This window comes from Talpa occidentalis, unplaced genomic scaffold (assembly GCF_014898055.3).
Source record: "Talpa occidentalis isolate TD23 unplaced genomic scaffold, MPIMG_talOcc4v2.1 talOcc4.15, whole genome shotgun sequence".
NCBI lineage: Eukaryota > Metazoa > Chordata > Mammalia > Eulipotyphla > Talpidae > Talpa > Talpa occidentalis.
In genome coordinates, this window is record NW_023601543.1 from 12964780 (window position 1) to 12974345 (window position 9566).

The window sequence follows — 9566 nt, forward strand, 5'->3', positions numbered from 1 at the left end:
GATTTCAAGATTTGCAGCTTTTATGCATTAGAATATCCCAGGCAGGATTCTCTCTCTCTTTTTTTAAAGATTTATTTAATTTATTTATGCATACAAGAGCTGACGTGCAGGCCAGAGGCATGCGGGCCGTGAGAGGATTCAACAGAGACAGAGTGGGGAGCAGAACAGGCAGACTGACTGAAATACACTGCTGAAGGGAGCAGCAGGTGAGACAGAAGAGGTCTGCTGAGCCATGTGGGTAGCACCCTGGCCGGCCGGGGATTGAACTCATACTGCGGTGGCTGCTGATAGCTCTACATTGCTAAGACTTAACCCCTTGCGCCACCAGGGAGGCCCAACAGAATTCTCTTTTTTAAAGGAATTTTCTTTTTTTCTCTTTGCCACCAAGTATGGAAATGAAATGGCCCATGGCAATCCACCCCACTACAATGACTTTCATTTTGGATGCTTTCTTTTGGGGGTGCACACTTTCCTTTTTTGAGTAAAGCAAAAAAAGGAGTCTGCTCTGGAGTTTGCCCATGGAGTCTGCTCTGACTGCTGTAAGAAAGGATCATAAATTGTGTGGCACGTTAACAACAGAAACTTATTTCCCACGGTAATGGAGGCTGAAAGTCCGAGATTGGGGTGCCTGCATGGTTGGGTTCTGATGAGGACCCTCTTCCCGTTTTTTTTCCGGTTATGGAAGACTGTCTTCTTGCTGTGTCCTCCAGTAGAGAAAGGGACCAGCAAGCTCTGTAGCCTCTTCTCTTTAAGGCATTAATCCCATTCCTGTGCCTCTACTCTTATTACTGAATTACCTCCCAAAATCCCCACTTCCTGATGCCATTATTTTGGGATCAGGTTTTTAACATATGGATCTTGGGAAGATACATTCAGCTCATTGCACTGCAAATGAAATCTGTGTGTTTTAATTTAAAAGTTATTAAAGTAGATAACTTGCACATCTAAGGGCAGGCAAGCAGGGAAAACACAGCTCTTTATTTCATATCTATCCTGTCTGTTCATGGGACAGAGTGAAAGGAAAGACTAGAGCATTGGCTTTTTAAATCATGACTAGAATATGCTCTAATGACACTCATTGTAGGTGTTCTTCCCAACACACTTATGCTTAGCCGGAAGAATGATCTGTCCTTGTCCTTTTGAAAAGAGAATTTACATATCAGTTCTATGGAACGAAGAGGGGAGAAAGCTGCAATTTTAGGGGGTTTAACTATACTCAGCTTAGAAAAAATTTATACCTAGAAGGTTTTATCCATCACCTGTTTACTGCACATTCATTGGGTGCCTGAAAGTCCAGACTTTGAGTGGCCAAAGGTATAATATGGATCCCATGGCTCTTCGGGAGGAATTGTGAACAGAAACATGGGGGCCAAGAACTTGAAGTATTTGGGAAATAAAGGTTGCTTCCATTTTCCCTTGAGGAGGGTACTATTGGAGAGTAGGATACTCTCACTGAAGTGGGAAAAGGAAGAAGACTGCAGTGTGCTTCAAGGCACAGGTCAGGGTTGGCTGCTGAGGAAATAGGCTATTGAAGTAGCCTGGAGAAGAGCTATAATAAAGAACTGATTGGCCCAGTTCCTAAGGCTTTAGTATTCTCAGTACGTGTAACACAGTAAGTGTAACACAGTAAGAGCACGGCTCTCTTGGGAGGTTGAAAGGTCTAAAAGAGCAGTCGCATTTGGAAGAGTGATTTCGTTCCACTGTGTGTGTGTGTGTGTGTGTAAGCATCACATGACAGACTTGAGACAGCTACAGCCTCCCCATGTCTGCGCTGTAGAAGAGACCTAAGTTGGTGATGGGCAACGCAAAGATTTCTTGCACCACCCCAAGGAGGAGTTTCTTCCCTCTCATTTCATTAGAGATAAACTAAGCAAACACAAAACAGGGTGTTTTGTAGAAAACTCTAACAGGAAATACAATGTATGCTGACTTCAGGCATCACCCCGTGGCACTGTGCAGTAAGGTAACCTTAATCTCTCAAACAGCAGGAATGAGGTGACCTGACAGGTTTAAACAGCAAAGGAATTAGGTGAACATATCACAAATTGTAAGGTAGATGGAGAACACATCGCAATCAAACCTTCACAGAGTGCAAAGCCCTCAGAACTGCAAGAGAAAAACCGTTTGAACGAAGCAAATCAGTTGTTTCTCAGTTCAAACACCAGTGCTCTCAGCAGGGGGCAAAAACTACGAATCCGGGGCCCAGCAGATCCCTCCACTGGCGTTTGTAAATACAATTTTATTGGAACCCAGCTACACTCATTCTAGCATATTCTTTTGGCTATTCTCATTCTACAGAGGTGGGGATAGTTGCAACATAGATCTCATGGTCTGAAAACCTAAAATATTTATTTTCTTGCACTTGAGAAAAAAAAAATTGGTCCACTTATAAACTAGAAAGCCAATCAAACTTTTCTAAATAATGATATCTTCACAGTTTTCATAATCTAAGAGTCTGAGAAAATAGAAGGCTGTCATTCAGACAACATACTTCCAAATAACAAACATCATTTACTGAATATCCATGACAGGAAAGTCACAGCATTAGGCCCGAGAACAGGGAAACAGCTGATCGTTTCTCTCAGGACTATGGAAATCTAAACCAAATGCTGTACCAGACTATAGGTAAAAGCTTAGTTCGTTCTCCATTGTGTGTTTGGCTCATGCTTATAAAAAATTAAAACAATACAGAAGACTGTAAAATAAAAAGTGAAATTATGACACAACCCTCACTCTCCCCAAACAAAATAGTGCAATTCTGTGATTCCTTCCAGACCTCCTTACCCTATTCACAGTCAACTCTAATATCTCTATTTCCTTCCGTCTCCTCTGCCCCTCCCCCTCAAACACTGATAACAAAAGTGAAGCCATATTTGTTCTCATTGTTACTCAATTTCCTGATTTCTTTTGAGCTCAACCGTGTGTCACGGTTCTCCTTCCCAAACTGGAATATGATGGATGGTTTAGCCTAAGCACCCCCATACTGATTACTGCAGATGTTGTTGGTTGAGAGTGTAGACTCTGGATCTACACTGCCTGGGTTCAAATCTCAGTCCTCATGGTTATCAGCTCTGTGATGCTGCTGAAGTCACTAACTTCTCCATGCCTCAGTTTCCTCACCTGCAAAGGGAGAAAAGAACAACTCCTTTAGAGTGTGCAGGTGAGAATTAAATGTGTCCATATTTATAAAGCTCTTGGAACAGTGCTTGACACAAAATAAGCCTTATATGTGTTTGGCTGTATTACCATTATCACTCTTCCTAGCATAGAGGCTAGATGTCTGATGAATGCCCATGTCTTTGAAAGCTGAAGACTGACTCTGAGATCCAAAATTTTAAAATATTGGCAAGAAAACAAATGAAAAGTAGTGTCTGTCTTCTGGGACAAATATTTTAAAACTCTTAAAAATATAAAAAAATACATATGATAAATGTTACATAATAAAATGTATACGGCCCTACCCTGAGGTTACCTTCTGAGTTTTAAATGTAGCCAGTGATAAATATTCCAAAAGATCTATTCCACAAAATGCCAAGCGAATCACTGACTCTCCAACAATGAAAATGTGGTATCTGATGCCCCTGGCTGATTTGGGAGTTATTTTATTGAACTTAGCCAAGAATGACTCACAGCCAGCCCCATGCCTTTGCCACCTACCTTTCCACTCATCATTGCCAGAACATGGCCTCTCTGCACCATGAGATCTGAGAAGGCTCCCCAGTCCTGACTGTGTCCTGTGTGGGCCTAGGATGGTGCCCGGAATCCCACACTCCCTACTAAAATGTATATGTTCCACCTAGGAGGGAGTAGGGAAGGTAACCCACTAAAAGTTAGCACACACTAGTTTATCATTTTTAACAGTCAGAAAGGGCCCTCGGGGAAGGAACACACACATCCTGTAAGTTCAGATAGGTCATGTCACCTTAAAAAAAAGAAAAGAAAAAAAATTGTTTGCTTCTATCCTATTTGAATTTTTACATTTAGACCCTGTTGCCTTACGGGCCTGTTAAGGTTCAATAATCCTCATCGAACCTCATTAAATTGTATAAATTCTATTCTCATTATGCCAGATGAAATCTTATGACTTCACTAATCTCACTAAGATTTAATGGTGCCTAACTGGATCTAAGAAAAGTTTAACAGTTTTTGTGACTTAAAATGTTCTATTAGAATTCATGTGACTTATGAGAACCTGACAGGAATTTTCAAGTCATAAAAGAGAGTGCTATACCATAGCTTGACACAACCTCACCAGCCAGCTGGAGCCGACCCTAACCAACATTCTCCTGGACTAATTCAAAACATAAGAGTGTTTTTTTCTCAGGCCTGAAATTAGCTTGGGTCACATGAACAGGATCATGTGCCCATTAGGATCCTTGGGATTACGTGGCAAAGAATTCAGGAATTTGATCCAACAGGCAGAGGTGGGCTTCCCTGAGCTGAACGGGTAGTGAGGGTAGATGCTGAAGGAAGGAGCTGCAGCACTGACTTGTAGGGAATGAGCTTGACCTAATAGGCATCATCGTTCCCCAGAGGTCCCCAGCACCCACTACTGCTGGAAACACGCTTCTCCCAGCTCCTGGGACCTTGACAGGGGGGTATTGCTTTCATTTCCCAGCACCCTTATTTTAGGCCAGGGTTCTGTATTGTCTTCCTGGAAGGTCACAATACCGTTTAACTCTTCCCCTGTCCTTCACTTTGGACCACCAAATTCATCTTCCCAAAACTTTGTCAAAACTAATCCATGGACTTGTGTCCTTACAATTCTCTCTGACGTGCTTGTTTAATGGTGCAGATTCCCTGGGCCTCCACTGCAGAGGCTTTTTTGTTTTGAAGCAGAATCTCGGGACCAATGAGAGATCTGGTTTTTGGGGTGAGATTTTAAGATGATTTGGAGATGATTTGAAGGTTCTAAGACGCTCATGAAAGTTGGAGAGCTACTGTCCTAACTCATAGGTCTGATCGCTGCACTGCGCTTCCAAGGAAGAGTTGCAGGCTCTGTACTCTCTGCAGACTTAAGTCCACACTCCCCAGCTAACTCACAAAGTTCTGTTTGATCCAACTCCCCCACGCCGTCTTCTTAGGCAGGTCTTTGAATGCCACCCACTTGATCTTGAACCTTTGTTTCAGGCTGAAGTTCTTTACTCCTTTGTCAGGTATAGGCCTTCTACAATGAACTTGGATGAGAGTTTTTGAGGAATCATTGATTCTGTCAGGCTATATATAAACTCTCATGGAGGTTGATTGTCATCTTAATAGTTTTAATGAACTTGAATAAGCCATGGGTCAAAGAAGAGGCAACCAATTAGAACCAGCAAATAGAGCAGGTGAGACTGCACAGAGCGGAGGAAGCCAACCCCAGGTAGACACAGTTCAAGCTGGTGGAAACCCCATGAGACCTGAACACTTCTGGGTCACTCAGGTCACCTGTTTGATTTCCATGGCTTGGGCCACCATGCTCCACCTGGTGGCTTGGCCAACCCCAGGCTCTGGAAGCAAGCCCATTCTGAGTCTGAAAGTGTTTTTCATTTTTATTTTATTTCATTTCATTTTATATTTTATTTTAGTTCTTTTTTTCTTATATCATTGTTAATATTTGGACATTGTACAATCATTGTAATATTTGGACCACCTTCATACATGGTCACTGGAGTTCTCCCACCACCAAAGCAGCCATAGTGCATCACCATAGTCTTGTGTTCTCCCCCATCCCCATTTTTCTTTCTTTCTTTCTTTTTTTTTTTAAGACTTATTTATTTATTTATACAAGCACTGGGCACAGTCAGAAGCACAGGAGGGTGAGAGAATTCACCAGAGCCAGAGCGGGGAACAGAACAGGCAGACTGATGAAATACACTGCTGAGGGGAGCAGCGGGCAGCAGGAAAGGTCTGTGCGCCATATGGGTCCCTCCTCTGGTGGCCGGGGAGCAGCTGGGGCTCAAACTGGCGCTGCAGAGGCTGCAGGCAGCTTCGTAGCCCAGCGCTCAACCACTGTACCACCAGGGGAGGCCCAACCCATGCCCATTTTTCAACCCTCCTCCTCTCCCTTCCCTCCTGGATACTTCATATCTATGGTCAGATGTAAGTGACACTATCCAGTATTTATCCCTCTCCTTCTAGCTTATTTTGCAAAGCATAACCCTTGAAAGTATTTTTTTTTTAATGGGTGCTGACTTGCTGACCCAGTGTCCAGCTTCTGGTAAGTTGATTTCTTCCCTATCACCCATTCATTCAACAAACATGCACTTGGAGCACTTTACTATGAGTTAGGCCCAGTGAAACAGGAAGTTGGGAGGAGAGGTCTGCAAACGTGTTATCATGAAAATGGATGCCCTGCTGTGTCCTTTTCCCAGGGCCAAGAGCCCTGGTCTAACCTCCCATGAACGAAATCCCTTGGTAGATCTACATGCCTACAACCTTTAATGTCCAACTTATCTCCTGCTCACAGAAGCTCTATAGATTAAGCTTTGGCACTTGAACTTGAGATTATTTGGTCATATTCATGGGTAAAAATTTCTGAACTCAAGTGCTGGAGATAGTTGAAACAGTTCCACTCCATTAAGGGAAAATAGATTTTATTCAGCCAGGAAATTTCAGTGCTCACATATGCCAATATCCCAGGCAGATGAGTAACTCAGCTTTGCAGTGCATTTTGACCAGGTGTGAAGCAATCAGCTTCTGATAATACTGATAATAATTATGGATGATGATCAATATCATTTATTAAATAGCTACTGTGTGCCAAGTGATATTCTTGGCCCTACATATAATGATAATCATGATAATAATAATAGTAATAATATGGTCAATATTTTTCCAAATAGTATGACATCTCAGACATTGTACTAAGTCTTCATGTACATCATTTAATCTTACAGCTACTCTGTGAGGCAGGAATGCTGACTGCCCATTTTACAGAGGTGTATGTTGAGACTTGGGAGCTTGATTTACTTGCTCAGTACTTCAGAGCGAAGTGGCAGGAGCCCAAATGCAGACTGGTTGGGATGCCAGAGCTTAAGCTCTTACCTTACTCATTATTTAAAACATTTTTATGGGCCTCCCTGGTGGTGCAAGGGGTTAAGACGCAGCACTATTAAGCTATCCGCAGCAACTGCAGCACGAGTTCTATCCCCAGCCAGGGAGGAGACCCACATGGCACAGCAGACCTCTCCTGTCTCACTGACTGCTCCCCTCAGCAGTGTATTTCAGTGGATCTGCCTGTTCTGCTCCCCACTCTGTCTCTGGTGAGTCCTCTCATCCCCGCATCTCTGGCCTGCACCCCAGCTCTCGTATGCATAAATAAGTAAATCTTTAAAAAAAAACATTTTTATAAGAAGATTCAAATCTTACAGAAGTAGAGAGAGGAGCACAATGAATGTCTCCTTCCCTGTCCCTCAGGTTCGGCACTATCAACTCGTGGCGAATCTTGTTTAATCTATGTCCTCACTTACTTTCCCTATAATCTGTAATGATTTGAGGCAATTCCCTGGCATCATCTGTAAATGTTTCATTCTATATGTATCTCTAAAATAGCCTTTATCTCATTTTCCTAAAAATACTGACAGGTAAGTTTTATTAGCTCCCCGTCATACAGAGAAGTAAATTAAAGTTCAAAGAGAAGGGTCCCAAGTCACAGAACTAGTAAGAGGCAGATCTTGGTTTCACCTCCAGGTCTGTGTGACTCCGAAGTCTTTTCCCTAAAAGAGCTTGCTAAATGGAGTTCTCTTCCACAGGAGAGGCTTCTTCCAGAACAGCAGTTGGGGACAGAGGGCCCCGAGCTCCTGATATAGACAAGCTAGGGAACATTTCTGGCTTCCATGAAATTAAATTAACAACGCTTTTTCTGATTAAGGATATTCATGAAACAACTGGCTTCCTTCCAGTTCTTTGATTCTGCTCTGCCCAGTACATGTCATTGGGCCCACTGATACCCCAGTGCGCGTGCTTGGAAGGGAATTGCTTCCAATTCATCCCAGTTGGTGCCTTTGCCCTTGGAGGGGTAGCCTAGGGTCCCCTGACCCTTGAACTCAGTATTACTAGACTCATAAATATTCTTTGAGGTCTCATAAATGGAATCAGTCAACCTTGGCCCTTGGTGTCAGGGTTTTTGAGCAATGGTTCTGTGCTTTGCTTTCCGCAGGCAAAATTCCTGGTTCAAATCAGGGACATTAGAGAATATTTTTTAATGTTCAACAAGATGGTTTTGGTCTTAAGGCTGAGGTATGCTCTCTGAAATTTATATGCTATATTCTTTTTTTTTTTTAAATGGGAGCGTGCGAATGCAGTCCCCTACTACCAAAAATTATGCAGTCAAGTTTCCCTCATTTGGGAAAATCACAGGGATCAGCATGTCCGGAGTGCAAAGGGACAGGCTCGCCCTGGGAAAACCACCTTTGTGGTCATGGGCTCTCCCTTGCAAGGTAAGTATCTGATTTTCTTTTTGAAGACCATAGCAACACCCAGACTATTATGCACTGTACTTCTGTAAACTGAAGAAAGGATGTAGCCTCCATGCTTGGAAGTCAAGATGCTTCTGGAGGAGCAAAATTTCTTTTGAAATCATCTGAAAGTTTTTTTTTTTTAAAGATTTATTTATTTATTTATTTATTTATTCAGACAAGCACTGGGTACAGTCAGAAGCGCGGAAGGATGAGAGAATTCACCAGAGCCAGAGCGGGGAGCAGAGCAGGCAGAAGGACCGAAGGACACTGCTGAGGGGAGCAGCGGGCGGCAGGAGAGGTCTGCTTGCCATGTGGGACCCTCCTCCGGTGGCCGGGGAGCAGCCGAGGATTGAACCGATGCTGCAGAGGCTGCAGGCAGCTTCGCAACCCAGCGCTCAACCGCTGCACCACTGGGGAGGCCCCATCTGAAAGTATTTTTAATACTTTTTTTCAACAATAGCACCACATCACATTCCCACACCCTTCTCTCCATTTTACAGGTTTAACCTGAGACCCAAAGAAGGCAGGTGACTTGCCCAAGGAGACACCGGGAATTATGAGCAGCACTGTGGCCATCCCACCGCAGGGGTGCACAGCACTGCCATAATGTTTTAATTAGAGATCGTCAACACTTCTACTTTCTCTTCTTTGGCACTGTCTTTCATTTCCAATTGGCCTTCAGCTAAGGCAGAACCTTTCCTGGGATAACTACTATAAAAGCCAGATTCCTGGGTTCATAATCCTGGCTGTGCCTGTTACTAGTTGTGTCCTCGATGGTAAATGACTTCTCTTTTAGAGCCTAACTTCTCTCATTTCTGAAGTTGAAATATAGTAATTCTTACCCCAGAAAATTGTGGCAATGATTAAATGAGTTAAAACATACAGAGCATTTTAGAACAAAGTTCTGATACTATGCAATCTGATGGGTTAATACAGTAAACATTTCAATTGCAGTGAAGCAATTGAATATTATTTTTCACTAATGTTTTATTCATTCATAAGCTTTTGTACCTATAGTTTTGCATGGTAATATTTTGTCTTCTTTCTCCCTCATTCATTGTATGCTGATGAGCTACCCAGTAACTGGATTCACCATCACGCAAAGGAAATATTTCCATGTAAAAT

General features: G+C 42.9%; 1 non-coding gene across 1 annotated transcript; it reads right to left on the bottom strand.

Annotated features, from left to right (window-relative positions):
* Positions 1-8264: 8264 nt before the first annotated feature.
* LOC119246852 (U1 spliceosomal RNA) lies at positions 8265-8428 on the bottom strand. Its single transcript, XR_005125603.1, has one exon. It is a non-coding gene; the product is annotated as a U1 spliceosomal RNA (small nuclear RNA).
* Between the last annotated feature and the right edge of the window lie 1138 nt (positions 8429-9566).